Raw genomic sequence first — 21,632 nt, 5'->3', positions numbered from 1 at the left:
TAGATCTTGCTTCGCCTCTTCTTCTAAAGTCCGTCAAACACACCCCACGAAGCATCGAATTATTACCGACGATGACGTCCGCCCCATCCGGCAGCAGCCTTATCGCGTTTCTGCCAAAGAACGCGAGGCTATTCAGACACAAGTAAAAGAGATGCTCGATGACGGGATTATTCAACCATCCAGCAGCGCTTGGTCCTCGCCAGTTGTTCTAGTAAAGAAAAAAGACGGAACGCTGCGATTCTGTATTGACTACAGGAAGCTGAATAGCGTCACAACATGTTTCTTCGCTGCTATGCGCTTCCGAAGGCCCACACCGAAAAAAAAAGGGGAAGTTGCTCTTCTCTGTGAGCCCTCCCTTGTCACGTATTTGAATCTCTTTAAAAAGACACGTTGACTCTCGTTTTAGGGGCGAAGCTCGTTAAAGCGTCACCCGATCGTCCTTTGTAGTAACCACCTCTCTCGGGTAAGTGTCGCAGGGGAGTTCAGCTCTTTGAATGTCCGCTAGATGGCGGCACTTGTATATAATCAGCCTATAATGAAAAGAAGCTCCTTAATTAAGGCGTCACCCGATCGTCCTTTGTTGTAAGAATCTCTCTCGAGTGTGTGCCTCAGGGGAGTTTAGTTCTTGGAATGTCCGCTAGGTAGCGGTACTTGTACATAATGAATATATGATGAAAAGATGCGAGATGGTGGTACTTGGAGTGTTTACTAGACGGACGGATATACAGACAGACGCATGGACGGACAGATCGACCCACAGTTGAACGGACGGACGGAAGCTTCGCCCCACTCATCATCATTCAGTCCGTGGATATGCTGTGACTTTTTTTTAATTTTTTTTAATTTTCGGTTTCTACGACTCTTCAAGGATAATTCAGGCGTCTCTTCAGAGAGACTTATGTATACGTGGCACGTCACGTACACTTTTGAATCACACTACTCTCCGCCGATCGTATAATAAACTCCAGAGAGAGTTCACGCATCTTTTAACGAAAGTCAAGTGCACGCGGCAAATCAGCTAGGCTCACAAAAATTGAAGAAAAAAATTGAGACCAGCGTAAAAAGCGCAGCACACTCACGCTGGAAAGTGGAAAGCTGGAAGAGTGTCATTTTTAGAACCCGTTGCAAAGTCTCTTAGGTCAATAATACAAGTTCGGTAACTAGCTGGATTCCCAAAGAAGGCAAGCGGGGTTAGGTGGACAGATGAGATTAAGAAGCTTGCGGGTATAAATTGGCAGCAGCAAGCACAGGACCGGGTTAACTGGCGGAACATGGGAGAGGCCTTTGTCCTGCAGTGGACGTAGTCAGGCTGATGATGATGATGACAAGTTCGCTTGCAAGGTACCAACTACGCCCTAAATAACTTTTTTTTCCACGTTGGGAGACACCCACTGCGCCATTCCGCGCACTTTGTTGATGCGGTGGTTGATGAGGATGAAGAAGTATGGCTGAGCTCGTTATAAGGAATTGGAAGCATTCAACGACCCGCTGGTCACGCATTATGAATTGCGTGACGCCTGGTTATTGTTCTACTCTTCTACCACGCAACATTATATACCCTAACATGCTTTCTTACCGACATGGCGCATGTGTAGGTTTCCTTTTTTGGGAAGGAGTTTCGAGCACCGGTATGGCTTCAAAGTAGAATCCACGGAGAGGCTAGCGGTTGCAGACACCGCCAGCGGCAGCGGTGGTGGCGGACAACTATACGGTGCAAAAAAAAAAACGGCTCTTGTTGTGACCTCTAAACAGATTTCGCTATAAAATGAGTCAAATGACTCTGTTCTTTCTTGAAGCGCACGAAGCATGCTCACCCCTGGGGGCAAGCGAGGCAGGAACGAGGCAACGAGACGCCATCTACGTAGGCTCTTTTATTTTTTATTTTATTTTATTAGAAGACGGGCACATGACAACGGGTCGACCTGAGTATGTCACACTCACAGACAAGATTGACACAATCATTTTTTTGTTGAGAACAACACGCGCGTTCCCCGCACATACGTGCACACCGGAAAAGAGAGACAAGAGAGAAACAAAAACCGCACCACACACGTGAAACAACGCGCACCCGGTTCACAAACATTGCCTCCGAGATCTCGTGCACACTGGCGCGCGAAACACCGGCTAACAAGAGGTGAGCTACAAGACTTTTTGTTTGTTTGTTTGTTTACCGTATACTCTCGAAGAACACATATACTTCTACGACCACTTCCGAAACGACGCTCTCTGCGGTATATTCGCCGCGTGAAAATTGTACAGGTAATGACGGCAGCGCGTTGTCCCAACGAAGGGAGCAAACAGCGAATGGATTAGTGGACAGACACGACACAAACGAAACGGACGACCGGACACTTTCGCGTATCTGACGATTGGGGTCAACGAACGTGGAGATGATACAACTATTACGAACCTTCCCATCCACTCTCGTTGACTCACCTTGTGGACGCTTCAGGGGTGTCCAGTGATAACACTGTATTTACAGAAGAAAAACAAAACAACGACATCGATAGTGGGTCTTTCTTTCCCAGCGTTTCCTGCACTCGACTGGTGCAGACGTGCACTGGGGTGGGGGCACGGGGATGACACACGTTATATTGTACTGACCCTGACAAGAGTGTCGAGGGAAATGCGCGGCAAACCGCTTTTAACACGAATATAGGACACTACATGACGTGTCAGACGCCACGTGCGCACGCAGCAACTGTCATCAGGGTAAGTAAGGAAAGGGTAACAGTGCTGCCTATAGCCGTTCGATTGCACGGAGCCAATCATGACGGACTTCGCCGATTGCGAGTGGTAAACGCTGTAAGACGGAATAGAAGTGTACGAAGAAGGCAAACGTGACGTCACGACCCGTTTTCGTGCACTCGGCATTTTGCCCACAGAAGACACTCCACGTAGTGTTTTAACGTTCTACGTGATAACGAAATCGTCCCTTCGACTCGTGAAATGCGGGGTATGCGACTGCGGTTTTCGGGTAAATCCACAATTTAGTGGGCTTAAAAACGCTCAAGAAAGGGTAGCAACGCATACTTGCGTTTTTTTTTTCTTTCAACGAACTAATTTTAATGCGAGAATTCGACACAAATGTAAATCCGTATACGCTCTCACGGTGTGCCACTGTTAGCACGTAAGCTGTATTAGAACAAGGAGCAGGGTGCGGAGCGACCCACACTAATAGAAGTTCACCACGAGAATGAGGCAAGCAGAGGGACATGTGGCATTTTCCTCCGCAACTCAGAATTAGTTATTATTGGGCTGCATTTTGCGGGAATAAATTATTTCAGTTATCTCCACCTTTATCTATCAGCTCGTTGATTACCTCGCAGATGTAATTACCTGCATCGATGTAGAAGACGAAAAGATAATTGAAAGAAACAAAAGTTGCAAAATACGGCCCAACAGACTTCTTTTCAGCTCCGCAGATTTTAACGAGGAGACATAGATAAATGAAGTCTGAGATCCCAATGATAACAAGTATGCTAAAACCGGTCCCACACAAGTCCTCTCGATTCTAATAAGCAACCGACTCTCTATAAGCAACAATGAACTGGAGAGTTGGCTATCACAGCGCCAGCTGCCAACTTTGCAGTCTCGAAGGAACTAATTGAATGACTAGTCAACAGCGGTGGAAATACAGCAGTTCCCGAAAAAACAACTGAAGGAGAGGACCCGGGTGGGGGGGGGGCTTATCTGGGTTTGAACCCTCTAAAACTCGTGCATTTAGAGTGAGTGAACGTTACGTGCGGTACGCGAGGTCAATCTTTTGCACGGAGGAACATTCACAAAGCGACCAAATTGCCCCAAAGGCTTGTCAATCAGCACTTGGTGGTTTATTTGGTGGCCAGCCCGGAGAGAAAAACCACTCCTGCCGCCTGCGCTCTCTGTTGTCTTTATGCACTTATGAAGCGAAAAAAAAAAAACCACCTTGAAACTAGGAGTTTAAGATACGGACAAAGCGCCGACTTACAACCAACCGGTCCAGTTAAGCACTTTAGTCTTTATACATGTATCGCTCTTTTTGTATTTTGTTTAGCAAGTTACTAATTGACAGAAGGAGTCTTCCACATGCACTAGCAAGTTACCAGTTGTCGAAAGAGACACGAGAGATGTTAACCAGCGCACCTCACAGAATAGTTAGTCCGCAAGGTATAGAAGCGTAAAGGCTTCAAGATAGACTATAGACGACGTAAAGTAACCTTACTGCGCATTTTATTTAACAAAAGAGGCTCTAATTTTAATACACGTTCATGTTGAGCCAATAGTACTTAGACAAAAGGTTGCTCACTACACGAGACTACTCGCGTCAAGCGTTGGTAATGCAACATCCTTTCCTCTACCAGCGCATAATGTCAAGTGAATTGTGAAGTAATAAACGCCTACCACGAACTGGAAAAGGTACATCAACGATGCAATGAAAGCTTTGCTCGCAGTGACGCAGCAGAATTCGTCATGTGACTAGCATGCGGTATAAACTAATCAGCCACAAGGCCCTGCTATGCTGGATAGCACGAAGGCGTTTTGAAAAACGGGAATATATGGGAGCAAAAACAAAGGAATTTTTCGATGGTGATAATTATGTTGACTGATGAAGACTGAGGCTGAGCGTAAAAGCTGAATCAAGAGAAATGTCAGTTACGCACGAAAAGACATATTTTTCAAACCTTGAAATACTTGAGCAATAACGCAAACAAAAAAGAGTTTGCAGTGCTTCCTTCTGCTTTAAGAACTAACACACTCGTCGACAACGTCGTCATTTTTGGTGCAGCACATCGCGGAAAATTATGTACGTGATAAATGCGTTAGCGCAGCACAGTATTGAAGGATCAAAAATTTTAGCGAGCTCTGCATCCGTGTTGAATTGAGACTGTGTCAAGTGGTACGGCATAGTACCGACACCATAGTGTTCGAAGTCTAGGCGTGTGTACAGTAGGAAGAGGTGGGCGTGGTTGGGTGGCCGATCCCCCTATTCATAATCACACCCTCCCCTAATATAAACTCAGGCCTTCCTAACGGCCCCCTAATTATAATCATACCCTCCCCTAATATGAACTCAGGCCTTCCTAACAGAACACCCTGCGCACCATAAGGTTCTGAATGTCATCACGAGCATCTGCCGAAAAAATCTCTCTTATGAAATAAAGTCTTCTTTCCTCTTCAATTGGGGCAGATAGGACTCGAACTAATGACATTATAATTGCTATCAATCTATGAGAGTTTATGATCCATTATCTACAAAATAAGGTCTTCTTCAATTTGGGCAAATAGGATTTAGACTAATGACAAAAAAATGTCATCAATCAACGACAGTTCAAGATTCATAAATAGAACGCGAACTGTCTTATGGCGCTTCTAAACCTGCATTGGTTCTATTCCTTCCAGCTCGACTAACCTAACCAAGAAGGCGGACCTCGCCTAGCATTATAATGAAGTGAACAAGATGAACGGTTGTTGTGGTTCTTAGTAACTTCGCCACGCATCCTTCTTAAACACACGCATCACGCAGAATACCGCCACCATTATCAGGGCAAGTCCCAAAGCGTGGGAAAACCACCTTGCGGAATCTTGAGTATGGGCTATTATGCCGCAATATTTATACCCTCATACTTGTAGCTCTAGCGCCAGAGAAAACCTTGAAATAAGAATGGGCTTGGACCTTTCGGTTTAGCAATCTATCCCTGCAGCTGCATTTGTAGGTATGACTCGTGTTCTTTTTTTTTTCTTCAAGCAATATATCGAACATCAGCGCATCCCAAACCTACTACACCAACAGACCGTGGCTGTGGCATTGCACGTACGCGTCCGCTTCAGCTACGGGAAGTGCGGGGTTCGATCCCCAGTGCCGGCCGGCCACCCGCCGGTAGCTAAACGGGGTACAGGCGGGCTTCGAGGGGCTGTGACGCGTCGTCCTAGTGGTGAAGCTTACTCTGCCTGGAGGACTCTCAAGCCATTGCGCGGAGACCCTGTACTACACCAACGGGGCCGCGCTGGGGAAACAGAGGACAACGTGTGATGCAACTGCGCAGTAACATAAGCACGCCTGCGCACAACGCCTCGCACAGTCACGTGCAAACGATTTGCAAGGAAACAACTTTGACACTTGGTTTTTTGCACTTACACTCCATGATTCATGGCAAGGCGTGAACGAAATATGGGCCACGCTACACAACAGTTCTTTGCTCTTCTCGCGAGAACCATTCGACCAAACGGACTTTTTTTTTTTCGAGGAAAGCTCCCAGCCTTCACAGCGTTATTTCTCACTAAGACGACCTATATGGTACTGAGAGCGAGACTAAGACCTTGCGAGTTTCTCCGCTGAACGCGCAGTGTCGTATGATGACGCTACTGTTGCTCAAATGCAAACTACAATGCTAATTGATGTCTAGGCATACTAAATGCTAATCAATTAGATGGACATACCATATAGCTTTTCGTGCAAACGACCCCAAGCCATCCTGGATTTTCACGTGGGCTCGGACTATACGGTCGCAGTAGTCTCGCTTCACATCGTGTACCACATGCACGCGAGGGACGCTTCAAGGACGAGTTTTAGCTTATCGCCTCAGCGCCACCTTATCTACTATTACAACTATTTCGCGCACAACCTGTCAGTCTCGTGCGTTTAGCGACATTACGCCAAGTTCTGATTAACGGGCAGATGCTAAACTGGCGTGCAGCTGATGCTGAAGTGGTGACAGCAGACTGCGGCGGTATGCTGAAACTCTATGATACTTAGTGAACGCTAGCAACCTGCTTGGTCCGTGTCGTCATGAGACACGAGTGTACTATTCATCGCCGAACAGGGAACTCGGTTGCTGGCGCTGACACCGACGCGGCACAATCTTTGGTCGTCACTGGGCTCGAAGAACGCGAAGCGCGAAGAAGATGATTATATAGAAAGAAAGAAATTGCGAACAGATGGGTCTAGGAGGCAAACTTATAAACGTTTTTTGAAGCTTCGAAACTGTCTCAACAGGGAGCGAACAGTGAGTTTCGGAACGAGGAGGTCAAACAAACACGCGAACCTCTGACGCACCATCCTTGGTGCTCTACAGACAATGGTTTATCTCACGTGGAGTATCTGTCAGACGATAAAACGAGCAACCATTTATACTCGGTATGTACATATATGTATGTAATCTTGTGACATCTATTAGCGGGCAACAAGTACGCCAGACACCGTGTATACAACGAGTACACTCAAACGCGCAATTTCAATTGTATAAGCACTATGTATTTTATACATACGCAGGTAAACGCTGAACCTCGGCGACTATACACGCACTTTTTTTTTCGTGGAGTGACACTTATGTACACGAGGCTTTCACAAACGAAGAGGACAGAGGACCTGCACTTGCAGACTTTTTCAACACCGTAGACTTTGAGATTCGGGAGCAGTGTGGATTTACAGCATGCTATAGTTTCGTTTTCGCGCATCTAAACACAAGAAGGCGCGGTTCTTTAGAGAAAGAGAAAACATTAAAAAACGTTAAAAATATTCCCTGCATTTCCATGCATTCGAGGCGACTAATATTAATGACTTATCCGTTTTACGCAAATGATTATTTGTTACTCTACCAAAATGACAACGCAATTGTAAAGATAAACCTCACTCGAAATTCCGAACAAAACGGAAACGAACATCACGGAGGACAACCGAACGACGCAAAACACAGAAAGAGTAGAATGTGAAGTCGCCAACTCTGACGTCCTGTTTTGCGTACGAGTGCGACCATCAGTATCAAGGAATGAGCTTACCGACTACGCTGACATCGTCACCGGTTTAAGCAATCCCCAGCTTGAAGTTACCCAGCACACATTAGCTAAATTAGGCCGTAAAGAACATGAAATGCTGAACACACATACCGATTCACCGCACAACCTGTTTTTACCATGCGTGCAGCAGCGATTAAATGGTTAGATGCACGATTTAATTTCAGTGCTTCTTATAGCACCACATATTGTCGTCTGGTTGACTTTATGACCCACAACTAGTATTCGAACCCTTTTGTTTTCATTCTCCGCAGCCATGTTCTTTATTTATACATGTATAAAACAAAGGTTCAATTGAATTCAATCTTTTGTGTTATTAGTTCCTAGTACGCTAGATTACAAGTCTTTGTCATGGTTGACCGCCGCCAGTGGTTTTCGGTTGTTCTATGGGTTGCGCTGGAGAACCTGAGTAGCCGGCACCAATAAATGCCCTATAGTTCTCCTATATTTGTCAAATATCCGCGAATTAATTATTAACCCATCTTTCACAAAGTGCACAATTATGAACGTTTGTTAGCGATGATTTATGATCGTTCATGTGATTCTAAACAAAGACAAGACCGCATTTTTAAAATGAGTCGCTTAAGCCTCGAACAATGACCAGAAATATCTTGGTGGCGTTTCAAATGCAATCGTACGTGTCCTACATCTTGCAGACTGAACAACAATGAAGTCATTTCTGAATCTAAACACTGCAAAAAAAAAAAAGGCAGAAAAAGTAACGTCCATAAGCATAGGCGAAAAATTGGCTCACTCTCTGCAGTTAGTGCACACAGTCCCCAAAAGCGCGCTATGCCACGTGATCCGCTTCAGAAACACACATGATTGAGTAATTTTCGACAATTTCGGCGAGTATTCGTTGAGGTACGACGTCCACCTATTGATCTCGAAACGTGACGAATGAAAAACAACTGGAAGAGCGGGAGGCCAGAACGTCACAATACACAACTGTGCGGTTGAGTGGCAGGGCACCCCGCAGTTGTGTTCTCTGTGAGAAAACAATCAGGGTACTTTGTTTTACGCTAGCTTTAAAAAACAACAAGAAAAGAAGCAGAAAGATAACGAAGCTGAGGACCTAACGGTGCCATAGCTACGTCTTGGATGTGGCCTTGCTTGATGTGGTTGCTCCGATATAGTTAGGAAACAAATAACTAACAACCCTTACGTGTTTTTTGTTAGGTAATATTTTCGGTGAACAGTAAATTGAACTGCGTGGTCAGGCCACGAAACTGCGGAAATAAAAGCAGGGGCTTTACAGGACAACTCAACCACACTCGCAGCTCACTACCTCCTGCGCAATAGAATGCTGCATTGACCACGCAAAGGTACGTTAAAACAGGGCCTTTCATTCGATGCATTGTAGCTGTATGAAATTTGTGGCGTTGACCAGAAGCGGCTGATATAAGTCACGAATGACGCTTTCAAGGTCACGCAAGTTTGGTGTGTCACAGGGACACGAATATATTTTGATTAATCATATGATGTGACAATAAAGAAAGGCTTATTTTGTAACAGCAGTTTATTTTTATGCAACGCATAAGCGGTCACTTCTAAAAGCTATACAATAATTTAACTTAGTTTTTTTTTCATTTTCACTTATCACAGACTGTTCGTAGTTTCAATTATTTTACGTTCGATTTGTGAACAAATAAAGCCGAGATCAGATTGCTGTCGCATCTGTCATAATCGTATCACGCGAGATCTGTATCGTCCGTTTGCGTAGCTAGCGACCGCGTATGTTCCCATTGATCATTTCGGTATGATACGTTTTTTTTTTACGACGTGCCAATCACCACTCGTTGCATTCTGGCTGCAATTGTAGCCTAGCGTAGTTCGCGTACTTGGCCATGGCTGGGCTGGTTCGGTTAAGAGGAAGACGCCCTGAGTGCTCTAATTAACGGAGGTAGCGTCTGCCCTCTGGTCCGGCTAAGTAATGGCACCGATACTCTACTCCACGACTTTCAAGCCGCGCATGAAGACGCGCAATATGGCGAGGCCGGAAGCCCCGAGAACCGAAAGAAGGAACCGAAACTGCTTTGCCCATTGGTCGTATACGTAACAGTCGCATCAGTGGTTGCTGTAAATGTCGCGGGCCTACCAACATTTACGTCCCTTACGTTATACGTTATTTACGCTAATTACAACAACGTCTGAACAAGCTCTTTATGTTGCTTGCGTTTGCGCTTACGGTCTTTACCGACAATTCGTACGTATCGCACATAGTTTGAACACGGGTTAAGTCGATTACGTTCCCTGCAGCTGCACGCGCCCTCTCTTATCTACGTTAGCAATCTACGTAAGCGTACCACGTTACTTCGACAGAACGGCTGGCAACATTCATTCTCAGAAATCTGCCTCAATAACACCGGTTGACTCTCGACGAAATTAGCCCTCAGTGGATGGATATAGGAGATAGAGAGAACGTCGAGAACCGTTTTAGCGGCTTAATTTAACATTAAACAACGTTAAAGACAATAAAGAACCGCTTGAGTCAGCTGCACTAAAAGGGGCGGCGAGGGGCTCGAGGAACAGGCTTGTAAGAACATTCATTTGCCATGCTTTGTCCTGTTCCCCCCGCCCCCTCCCCCATTCATCCAGAACTCGCTTGTGGTTGAGCTCTTTAAGGGGAAGGGATGCGGGGAGCCTCTGCTAACTTTAGTGGCAAGAACAAGCTGAGTGAAACTTACGGATAGTTGGTTTTGCATACTGAACTACGAACAGGGCGATATTCTATACACATGGGAGACGAAGATTCGCCTCGTCTTGTGTCTACATTTCGTGTCCCCATGCAAAAAAAAAGCGCTGTTGGTACTTCGAGAATCGAAACGATGAAAAAAAAAAAAAACGCCTCTTCAGTGTGCGAGCCCAGTGGTGAATTGTCAGAAAACGCACTTATTGCTGCCCGATTCAACTCTCTCAGATGAGAGAGACACGGGAAGACTATATACCGCAGCAAGCAAAGAGAAGCGTGTTGTCCCATGCCTTGTTACAAAGCGACCACTCACACTCACACCGTTCCCGCCAACACACTTGCAAAGCTCGAGGGACAGGTGGCGAAGGCTGGTGCAGGACAGCGCGGAAACCCAACGCAGTGGTATGCGCACGCTGGGCGAAGCGATATTTACACAACTCGCGAGCAATGAGACAAGACATTTAAGAGTAAATCCACACACATGGAACGATAAGACGCAAAGCGCTCACACAATGAATCATTTCTGGCGTTGAATTTCGCTCAGCTTTTCATATCCGAGTGCAAAGGATTCAAAGAAGAATGTTTTACGCAATAATTTTCCTTTTAAGCAGATGAACTTTCGCCAGGCCCGATTTCGTGTGTATTACAGAAATACACTCCCGTGCAGAAATACTCATTACGAATCAAATGTATTTAAAGAAGTCAATGTTCACGAAAATAGCAGATGAGCCTCCGTTAGTCTTCTGGAACCAATGAGTTATAGAAAGCCGCAGAATTAGTTAAACTTCAAAGGCATTCTAGGTAGGCACACTACATTAACATCTTGAATGAAATATTTCACGAGAGCACCTCGGAATTACTCAGTCGTACAAAATGCAAACTTTCGCGTGGAGCACATTTTCACCTTTGCTTGCTGATGACGTTAACCAGAGCCCCTGCCAATTACATGAGCAGTAAGCGATGTGCCACCAGAAAATTGAACACACTGAGAGATGTGAAATAAAATGGGGTCAGCTACACACAACACACATGCAGGGTGAACGCCTTGTAGACATCTAGAAGCGTACATAGACCCGTATCGAAGAACTCTTGAACTGTACATTTGGCGAGGCTACAGTGCAGGACTCTCACAAATCTCTTTTATATATAGATATTCTTCTCACCACGCGGCGTACATCTGCGACTAACATGTTGATATAGAGAAACAGACAGAGATAAAGAGAAACACAGAGAAAGGGCTTTACGAAAACGCGCTAAAGACTTTAGAGACCTATCCCGTTTACTCTTTCACGGTGAAAGTCAATATAAACGTAAGCTAATCGTGACTTCGAGTGCGCAAACTCTGGTATTGCAGTGACTAACGACACCATGAGATCGATGTCTAAATCTAACAAAAACAAAGAAAAGATTGTTTGTAGGGGCTCTCGTCTCTAAACTCCCACAAACTAGCGAGCGCCTTAACGAGGGACGTATGGGACCACCAGAAAAAAAAATATATACGAAGACGACCCTAATCCTTGACATAGGTGTTTGGTATAGTGGTGTTTCGCACGTGGATGCTGGTACAGTCTGCTGGCTAACGTTGCGTCTTGCGCACTGCCGAAACGAATCTCAGAGGTCATCTTGTGAGAAGCGCGTTGTTGAGATCTGTTCCGCCAGGTGCCGCAACAATAGGGAATGGGATGTAGCGCGAACTTCACAAAAGGACACAATAAGGAAGACAACACAGGCAGCGCTACAAGCAACAACAACGCGTTACTAGCAGCGCTGCCTGTCGTTTTGTCTTCCTTCTGGTGTCCTTGTATCAAGTTAACGCTACAAGCAATCCCTCATGACTTACCGAAAAGCCCTCTTCGCAACTCTTGTCGCAAAAATGTCGGTTTATCTCAATCTCAGTGACCTCAATAACTCAAACTTAATGAATTATCGAGACCGTTAATTTGCTCTTGCCCGAAGCAAGGTTATGTTTCGATATCGAGGGTATTCAATATAAGTCGTGACTCGAACACGAACCGTAAATTTCTTTTTCAAGGACTACTTGTGAACATTCGTGAAACCGGAAGTAAGTGCTTGACCGGAAGTGATTCTAAGAGAAGCAAGAGCGTCACGTGTAGCTCGTGCCACTGAAAAAACCAATAAATTTATGGCGACGCTGGACCCACTTCCGTCCAGAAAACTTCTGTTTTAAAAGAGCAACAGGATAAGCGGTTGAGGTTAGAGCCATTGTTCAGCACTTTCCGGGGTCAGCACACTTGGAATGACAGTTCTTAGAGAGGGCAATGAAAATCTGTGTCGTTTCAAAGCGTTTCGGTTTCATGAACGTTTTGTTTGCACGATCATTTTTATCGCGTTAAGGACCTTCACTCTCGCCACGATGTGCACTATTCCTATTTAAAACCTATCAGTTAAAATATCCCTCTCTCGATTTTACGAAGACTGTATTCCACTGTGGATATACCGACTCGAGACAACCTCCAGTGCCTTAGTGCTCTAACTCTGAAGCTACTAGACACGTCCGTACTACTGCAGTGGTTAGTGCTGCATAAAGAAAGAACAACAACAACAACAGAGCACAATAAAACTTTGATTACTACGTCAGCAAGAAACAAGTCAGGAAGGACACTGAGGATAGCATCGCTGTTTTTTGATAAGTTAACAACAGAGTTCAGTTCTCTGAGCACAATGAAATCCTGTCTTTGTAATACGACACAAAGACATGCACGTTTTTTTTATCAACTCACGCCTGCAGTGATGCCGGGTACCGCATAAAAAGGAAGTGACGCCTCAGCAACGGTCACCAAGGCAAACTTATAACGGCGCCAACACCGCGATGAAGTTAAAACTCGCCCAAGCCACGTCACGTCCTAGAAAGATTCCTTACTCTCGCGAACGAGACGAGACATATTGGTCGCCAGTGGTAGTAAATCGTGTTACAAAAACAAATTCGCAGAGGTGTTTTAGCGATCTATTTGTTTTTCTTTCCACATTTGGATATAACGTCAGAACTCACGCAGCACGTTTATGGAAAGGCTTGGAACGCACTCAAGAATTGTGGTAGCGGCCGTTTCGCACCGCCGACAATATTCGCGGCATCACGCAACGAAGACTCGCTTGGAATATATCTAAGAATAGAGTACATCAGCAGGTACGAGGTAGCTCACGCAGAAACGTAGGGTGTAAGAGAAAAAACCGAAACGCGACGACGGAAACCGACGACGTGTCGTGGACCACGCGGGATCAAATGCGGCGACGAACGGGGGACGTCGACCTCCCCGAAACACGAGGGTTGCGGAAAGGTGCCGTGTGAAGACCGAGAAAGAAAGTGACGTCACCAAACAAAGCTCTGTATAGCAACGGCGTCTGTGATCACCAGCGTTACGGTCGGGCCACCCATTGAAAACTGCAGCATTTACACAACGGGAATCACTAGTAAATGCGAATAAAACGTTACTCACCGTGATCGTTCTCGAAGCAAGTCGGCGAGTATTCTTGCGAAAGAAGGTGTACCGGTTGCTAGTGATTACACAGCGTACTATGAAAAGAAAAGTGAAAGGTGCTGTAGCATATGCATTAACGAATATTTTTGTAAAACAAGGTGTTCTGGTTTCTAGAAAAAAACACAGCGTAATATATAAAAATAATGTGTTGTAGCATATGCCTCGGACAAAGTTCTATAAACACCGAGCAGCCTGTATTTCAGCAATTTCGTTTGTGCGGGCAATCTGTTATAAATAAAAGCCGACGCGCTCTGCCCTGCGAAAATGTTGTTGCTTTTACTTTTTACTGTTGCGCCATTATATTGCTTATCATTCTTCTTCCTTCATTACGAGTATGAAGCAGCACGTCAAAAAGAAGTATTTGGTGACAAGCTGTTCTTATTTAAAGTACTCTAATGAGATCAATCAAATATCTTATGTAGCACTTAGCATTGTATTAGTGTTTAACACAAAAAACATTGAAGGAAATATGGCAACAAGCGTAACACTTCTCCACAAAGCAAAATTGAAAACACACAAGCTTCTTATAAGTAAAGCTTTCAACATTCGGCATCGTCATACTGATAAGACCCACTGTACGCAATGTGAGCGCTGCAAACTATGCTCCAAAATCACAGAAATAACATTTATAAGTAGCACAATTAAAGCCCATCAGCAGCCTTTGATCCCATTTGCATTTTGAAAAGACAATAAAAAGATAACTTTCGAGAGATAATGAATAACAATATTCTTAGAGCCAACTCGAGCGGTCGTCTACGTGTTAGAAGTCCAACTTTAGAGACTCTTTCATGTGTCAAAAGCGAAACCGACAGTTGACAGTGCGCAACGGGTTTACTTAACGCGTTGATGTGTGTTGGTGATGAAGATGCAGCCACTGACCAACTAAAGCTGAAAACACACACGTTTCGAGACCCGTGCGGGTACCTTGATCACGCTAAGCAGACAAGTATCCACTGATAAACTAAGCTGTGCTGTTTCTCGATTTCTTTGTGATGAAGAAGCTTTATTTCAGCTACTAACTGTTGGTTAGGTCCACGGCGAAAGGGTGACATAAGGCATTGAAGAGCTGCCTTCGAGTCCGAGAAGATAGACCAAGTTCCCGAAGGTTCTTCAACATTATATATGGCAATGGTATATATGGCAATGACCGCGCAGATGAGGCCGCTAGATCTGCACACTACGGTACCGAATACACAGCCATCTCATTCTCAAGAACTGACGCAGCTACAAGACTTCGTTCACTTGCACGTGACCTCACACTGGTACAGTGGAACTCAACAGACTTCACAAACGAGCGCCTGCATAACATGGATCCCGATCTACAGTTTCGTCTTCCCTCAAGGATATCTCGAGCTGAGGAGACTCTTCTATGCCGCCTGTGGCTTGGAGTGGCCTTCACGAACGCATACTCTTATCTCATTTGAATGGCCAGCTCTTCTACATACACTTACTGCACCTGCGAAGAAACCATCACGCACCTTCTGTGTGAGTGCGCCCATTTCAACGCGCAAAGACAAGAACTGAATGCAGCTCTGGATAGACTGGGCGATCGGCCTTTGTCGGAACAAAGGATTCTGGGTCATTGACAGAGCACATCCTCAGCCCAGAATGCTTTGAAAGCTTTGCTGTGCTTTTTGCGGACAATTGGCCTCAGAGACAGACTATAGAGTCTTATACTCTTTGATGTTGCCTTTCCTCTGTCGCAGGTTTTGTAATTTTTCTCTCAGCTCTTCGCAACATTTCTTTTTAACATCTTTTATTCCCCTAACCCCTTTCCCCAGGACAGGGTAGCCAGCGGGTCTAAGAACTGGCTAACCTCTCTGTCTTGCCGCTCAAACTTTCTTCCTCCTCCTCCTCCTCCTAAGCAGACAAGACCCGTAAGTTGCGGGAGAACAGAAAGCGATTTAAGACTCTTGCCTGGCTATTGCGATCAAGTAACACGTGTGGGTCCCGAAACGCCCGTGTTCTCATATTGGCTTGATTAGTGACCACGTCTTCACGCTCATCGCGATACCTGACCAGACAAAATTTCACCGAACTTTGACTAGATCCTCGTTAGCTTTCGCGACCAATTTTAGTAGTGCTATGATGTCACTTTCCTACTCAGTCTTCAAGTATCACCCGCGTTCCGCGTTTTGAGCCCGGCAGAGGCACTCTCCCGCGCCGCCATGTAGAAGGGTGAAGATGGTTAGACGTTACAGAAAACCGCGTATTATTATCACATTCTTTAGGACTACACATGTGCACACCGTACACGTATACAGGAGAGCAGAGAATCGAATATGAGAAACAGTGTCAACACACAACACCCCGATAGCCACCTTACGCTGGTCTTGAATACAGCACACTCTGAGGAGGCGATGCTGTCCATTTAAAAGTGAAGTTATGCATGCACATATATAACATACGTTGAACGATAGGCCAAGCCAGTAATTCGGAAGTTTTGAGAGTGTGCCCTATAATGAAGCTTTTTTTTTCTTCTTTATCCTCTGGTTTCTAAGGTATCATGCATAGACCGGCATGAAAAACAGACAGGAAAACGAGGTTAACCACAAGATATCTCCAGTTCATTACCCTGATCTTGGAGAGGAGATATTATCACAAACAGAAAATACGAGAGACAGAAAGGAGCGAAAATCAACGTACACGTGCTACCTGAAGGGTTTGTTAAACCACGACTAGTGGTAAGGGGCAAAGTGCAATAAATGCCAGATCGCTAATAGCATTGTAGCGTATTTGACTACTGCGACAATTATATAAACAATAACTACCGTAAGAAAGACACTGGTTACGAACGTGTAAACAAACGTAAACCAAACTGTACGTAACGCCACAAAAATGTCTAACAACCGAGGTCGATCGCATTTGGAGAGGCGGTGGTGAACTTCATTCACAAAACAGCTGTGAGGAAATACCGCCTAGCAAAAAGGCGCGTATGGAAAAATTTCACGTTCATAAGCAGGGCAATGTGCTTCACAGATATTGTATAGAGCACTAGACGGTTTATGTTATTATTTGAGAGTTAAAAGAAAAAAATCATAAAGGGAGTTTACACAAACCACGAAAAGCACATAATTCGAAGCTCGCTACAGAAACCGTGTGTGTCACTTAAGGTGGGGTTGTTCTTGTGTCCTTGACAATTTTCATCAAAGGCAGCGCAGTCTGTACAGAAGAAGGGAGTGTGCTCAGACGTGCTAAAACCGAAAGCCAGTGCACTCGCAATAAATGTTCACGCACGCACACATTCAGGTAAGCACATACGCGCATACTCAAGCACATTTACCCTTCCACTTTTGTAACAAGGATTGGGACATCTCGTAACGCATACTTTCACTACCAAGTTCAAGGCCATATCTTATGCGTCGGAACGACTGTAGTCTCTACGCGGAGACAAGACAAAAATAGGTGTAAAAGAATCAGTCCGTGCGTTTTGTATGTGAACGTTTTCTTATCTTTACCGGGATTATTGACCCGATAGCTTTTGGAAAAAAGGTTCGTAGCAAGGTCGAACACGCACACCGCCTTTGTTAAACACCGTGAAGAGTTATTTGCAAATTGAATTTCAAATAAACGCAAAAGATGTCAAAAGCAGCCTGCAAAGCGAGAATGCTTTGCATGCGCGACTGAGCCTGAAGAGCCCGTGACTATGGTGTCACGGGATTTAACATTGTAGTGGCTATGTGCCGGCAACTATCGTTGAGATTTGATCGAACAAACAAACAAACAAACAAACAAACGTAAATAAGCTACAAGACAATGTGAAATAATTTCGTCCACTAATCAAGAATATGTGTGCAAACATATTTCTAACACCAGCGCATATCAGAGATACCAAGCAACAGTAAGGTAAACCACCACCTTGTCGCAAAAATTGCGAAAACGTACGTTACGAATATTGATCAACATCTCGTAGCTCGCTACGAGACGAAGTACGACGTAAAGACATGCATGCAGTGCTCACTGAATGTCTATCTGAGTTCATCGTGCTATCATGCACTGAAAGCTATCCCTGAATAACCAACTACCCCGACGGTGTCTTCAAGCGTTTATTACTAATCAACTCGAGGGCTGTACAGGCAGGGAGGAAAATTGTTGACTCCCCGCGATTCAACAACAAAGCGTCAAGTATATTTACCGCCACCGGATAAAACAGGACTATAGAGCAGTCGCTGAGGTCCCCGAGAGGGCTCCGGCAGCACCTCGATGTATATAGGGTACATTCGAAATTTAAAACGTGATCTGAGAGTGCTACGATTGTACAATAGACAGTTAATACTCCGGGAATGGTATCAATCGATATTTTTATGCTACCTGCTCACAAAACGTATGGACCGAATACATATTTCTATAAACTGAAAAACCAGGGAGCGCGACCATCTATAGGCTGGAGCCAAAAGGTGTGACGATAGTTTTGTTAAAATAAATACCTGTTCGTTAGATTCGCCTGCCATGACGGATATAGCACTAACACACAGAGAGCGCACGCGTATTCTGGAGGACGGTTGAAACGGTTTGAACAAAATATGAGAACAATGTCGATTGCTACCCGCAGAGAAAGTGGTTACCCCCCTCTTCAGTCTACCGCATCTCTTTATGTCTGAGATAACATTACACGCTGACTGGCTGGTTATAATATGGTCCCTAACATTTGGATGAAGAGATTAACATCGGCCAAAACAAGCGAACCACGTAAACTTCCTCAGTGTTCGTGCACAGCGTGTGCGAATGTCACAGCGCACTGCAACGAAGAAAGGACGAAACTATTACAGCCGGAGTAAACCACACCACTCGGTCGTTCAAACAAAATGCTGGCACAGTAAGGGTTACATAATACTGCACCGCATAACGACCTCATTACGTGGTATGTCATCTGAACACTGCATGAGTCATCTCGAAATGCACATTTCTGCGACAGCTATACCATAACCAGAGAAACTATAGACAGAACTCTTCTTTGGTTCGAACGAAAAGCACTCAACAGGCGATGCACAACGCATCAAACCACGTCCGATATGACGTAATCTCGGTACCAACCAATCACTTTCACCCGCGCAATCAGTGTGGCCTTCGAGACTGGTTCTCGTTACTCGGAGGAAACAGTCCCCGACTCCTTGATTTTGACGCCCTTATGAGCCACCACAAGCTATCCACTCGTTCGCTTTACTCTGCTGCAAAAAACAAAAACAAAAAAAAACAACAGAAAATGCATTTAGACTTAATAATAACTTATGGCGGATACACATGAATTCATGCGGATAATACGTATAGATGACAAGAAGATAATACGAAAACTCCAACAAGTATTCACAAATATATTTTTGATCATATTTGCTTCATTGATCATTGCCGCCTTTAAGTTATTAAAGCCCCTTTCTCAAGGACTCATGAATTTCATACCATTGACAACTTTCCTTTAATTTTGAATGATCGGTCAACTCAAAAAATAAAAAAAAAATGAAAAATGAAAATAAACTAACAACTCCTACCGGCTCTAAAACATCTCTAGGCGCTGCGAATGATGAACAGAATGGGAAAGAGGGGCAGTTAGGTAATACTGAGGGCTAGATATGTGATGAACACCTGACACTCGCGGAGATGCAAAACGACATGAGATAAAACAAGATAATGAGCCCAGAGACACCTTTCTCAAGGAATGACCACCGATAAGATTATTCCAGGTGTTTAGAATAGCCGCATCGGCATATTTAAAAAAATGTCACGAAAAACTATGCAAACAGCGAGAGCAAGAAAAAAAAAACGTGAACACAGAACAATGACGGATGACGCTTCAGCTGTTACATGACGCACAATAAGCAAATTATGTTTTACCTTGATTGTAACAGGTGGGCTACACATATCAGTCGGTTCTTACGCTACTGCCACGTACACTACAAACGTGGTCTATTCGCGAAAATGACGAGTATTGTAAACACTTGGATTGGAAATACATAACATATCGTGAGTGAACCGCTGTCTCCCGCGACAATCATTAATGACAGAACGTTGACTCGGACGCGAGTAACTTACATACAATAAAGGGACGCGGTGAGACACTTGAAGACGACGAATGAAGGCATTCGAACAATAAGCGACTTATTAAACAATTCATTTGGCTTTTCTGTAGTTACATTCTAAGTCGAGGTCAAGCGCTACCGACGTTGCGAGCGTGGTCTCCGCGATTAGCTCCGGCCACACGACGGCGCACCGCCGGAGCTGATCACGGAGGCTAGTTATAGTTCAACTAACGAATGACTGCGCGCAGAAATCGCAACAGGGAATGCCGCGGCTCGGCGCTCTCACACCTCGCACTCTATTGGGCAAGCAAGCAGCCGCTTTCAGTAAACGGTGATTACGTTTCACACTAGGCCTCTCTGCAAACTTAACATTAACAACAAATAGCGTAAAATTGTTTAACTAAAGTAACAAAACGACCCAGTTGCTCCAAGCGCAATGACCTGCCGTTGAAAAAATACTTGATAAGACCAAAGAAAAAAAAACTTGATAAGACTATTACTGTTAAAAAGAAAGGAACATTCGATGTCTGAAATTGAATTCGAAGCATAGGCAGAGATAACCTTGAGACGTGTAGGATGCGTGCCTCCACGTCCCTGTGGAATCTGCGCGGAGAAAGGTATTAGCTGCGCAATATTTCGTTAAGTTGCCCATCAAGTACAAGAAAGCGTATCCGGCGAAGTCGACGCACTTCAGCTTGTTCATACTTTGATGCTGTTGGACCCAACTGTTGCAAGAGGTTTATCGATTTGTATCTCAAAACACTTTGCAAGGTGAAGCTCGGGATTTTTGTTAAAAGGAGTGACGATCTTTCTTCAAGCTCGGGAAGTGCTGCACTCTCGTCGGCTATGTGAACGCAATCGATAAATTAAGTACCGCGCAGGTCAAATGCTGACACGCCCACAGACGAAGTAAAAAGAAAAAAAAACGAGCTAGAAGAAAGAACAGAAAGTACGAGTGGCTGCTATTCTGAGTGGCTACTATGGGTAAAAAAAAAGAGGCGCTAATATTCTGCTCACATAGGAAAATCTGCGTTCGTGCCAAGAATGCGAGTGCGCCGAGATTCGCGTCGAATGTTTTTTTCTTTTTTTCTGCGCACACAAGAAGACGTAGGTTTTCTTTCGTCTTTAGGTCGAAGCACGTAAGCTTTTGCCAGGTTGCACGGTGCGGAAGTTTCCTCCCACAGCCACTGACCGATGCGGTAACTTGTTAGAGATTCCGATCGTCGTACGGCGTCGTGTAGTCATAATTCAGCAGAGCTCAAGCTTAATGAACCCACCGGACAGTTCGGGAGGAATTCAGCAAGTTCTCTAGAGACGCAAAGCTATCGCACGAACCAGAGGCCGTATTCTCGACCGATCACTTGCGGAAGCCTTCTGATCTTTGAGTGACGTGTACAGCGACATACATGCTGTCATTCATTCGATATCCACGCAACTATGGGTGTGCTTTAGCAATAGACAGCAAAGTAGACAGTCTACACTCACAGCTTCGAAGATGGCATCGATCTCTAGTACTGCGAGCAATGGAACGCGTCTAGATGACTTCTGCAAGACGTGCTGCCACCTTGCGTCGACAAGAGGAAGCTAGCAAAAAAAAAGAGTGATTTCTTTCAATAGTTTCATGTACACACTTATGAAAAACAACGTGGCTTACAT

The 21,632-nt window shown here is 44.8% G+C and overlaps 1 protein-coding gene across 4 annotated transcripts in view; it reads right to left on the bottom strand.

Moving 5' to 3' along the window:
- The window catches only part of LOC119173478 (metabotropic glutamate receptor-like), a 450,920-nt gene that overhangs the window by 42,184 nt on the left and 387,104 nt on the right, over positions 1-21,632 (bottom strand). Inside the window, exon 10 of one of the 4 annotated variants that reach the window (XR_012895306.1) lies at positions 1,859-21,560. The exons of the other annotated variants lie outside the window; for them this stretch is intronic. The gene's annotated coding sequence lies outside the window, so the exon portion shown is untranslated. Of the gene's footprint in view, positions 1-1,858; positions 21,561-21,632 lie in introns of those variants that run through there. 4 annotated transcript variants of the gene reach the window in all.

The sequence above is a fragment of the Rhipicephalus microplus genome, chromosome 5 (genome assembly GCF_043290135.1).
Source record: "Rhipicephalus microplus isolate Deutch F79 chromosome 5, USDA_Rmic, whole genome shotgun sequence".
NCBI classification, from domain to species: Eukaryota; Metazoa; Arthropoda; class Arachnida; order Ixodida; family Ixodidae; genus Rhipicephalus; species Rhipicephalus microplus.
Note: the sequence above shows the minus strand (reverse complement) of the source record. Positions and strands in the feature narration are given on the sequence as shown.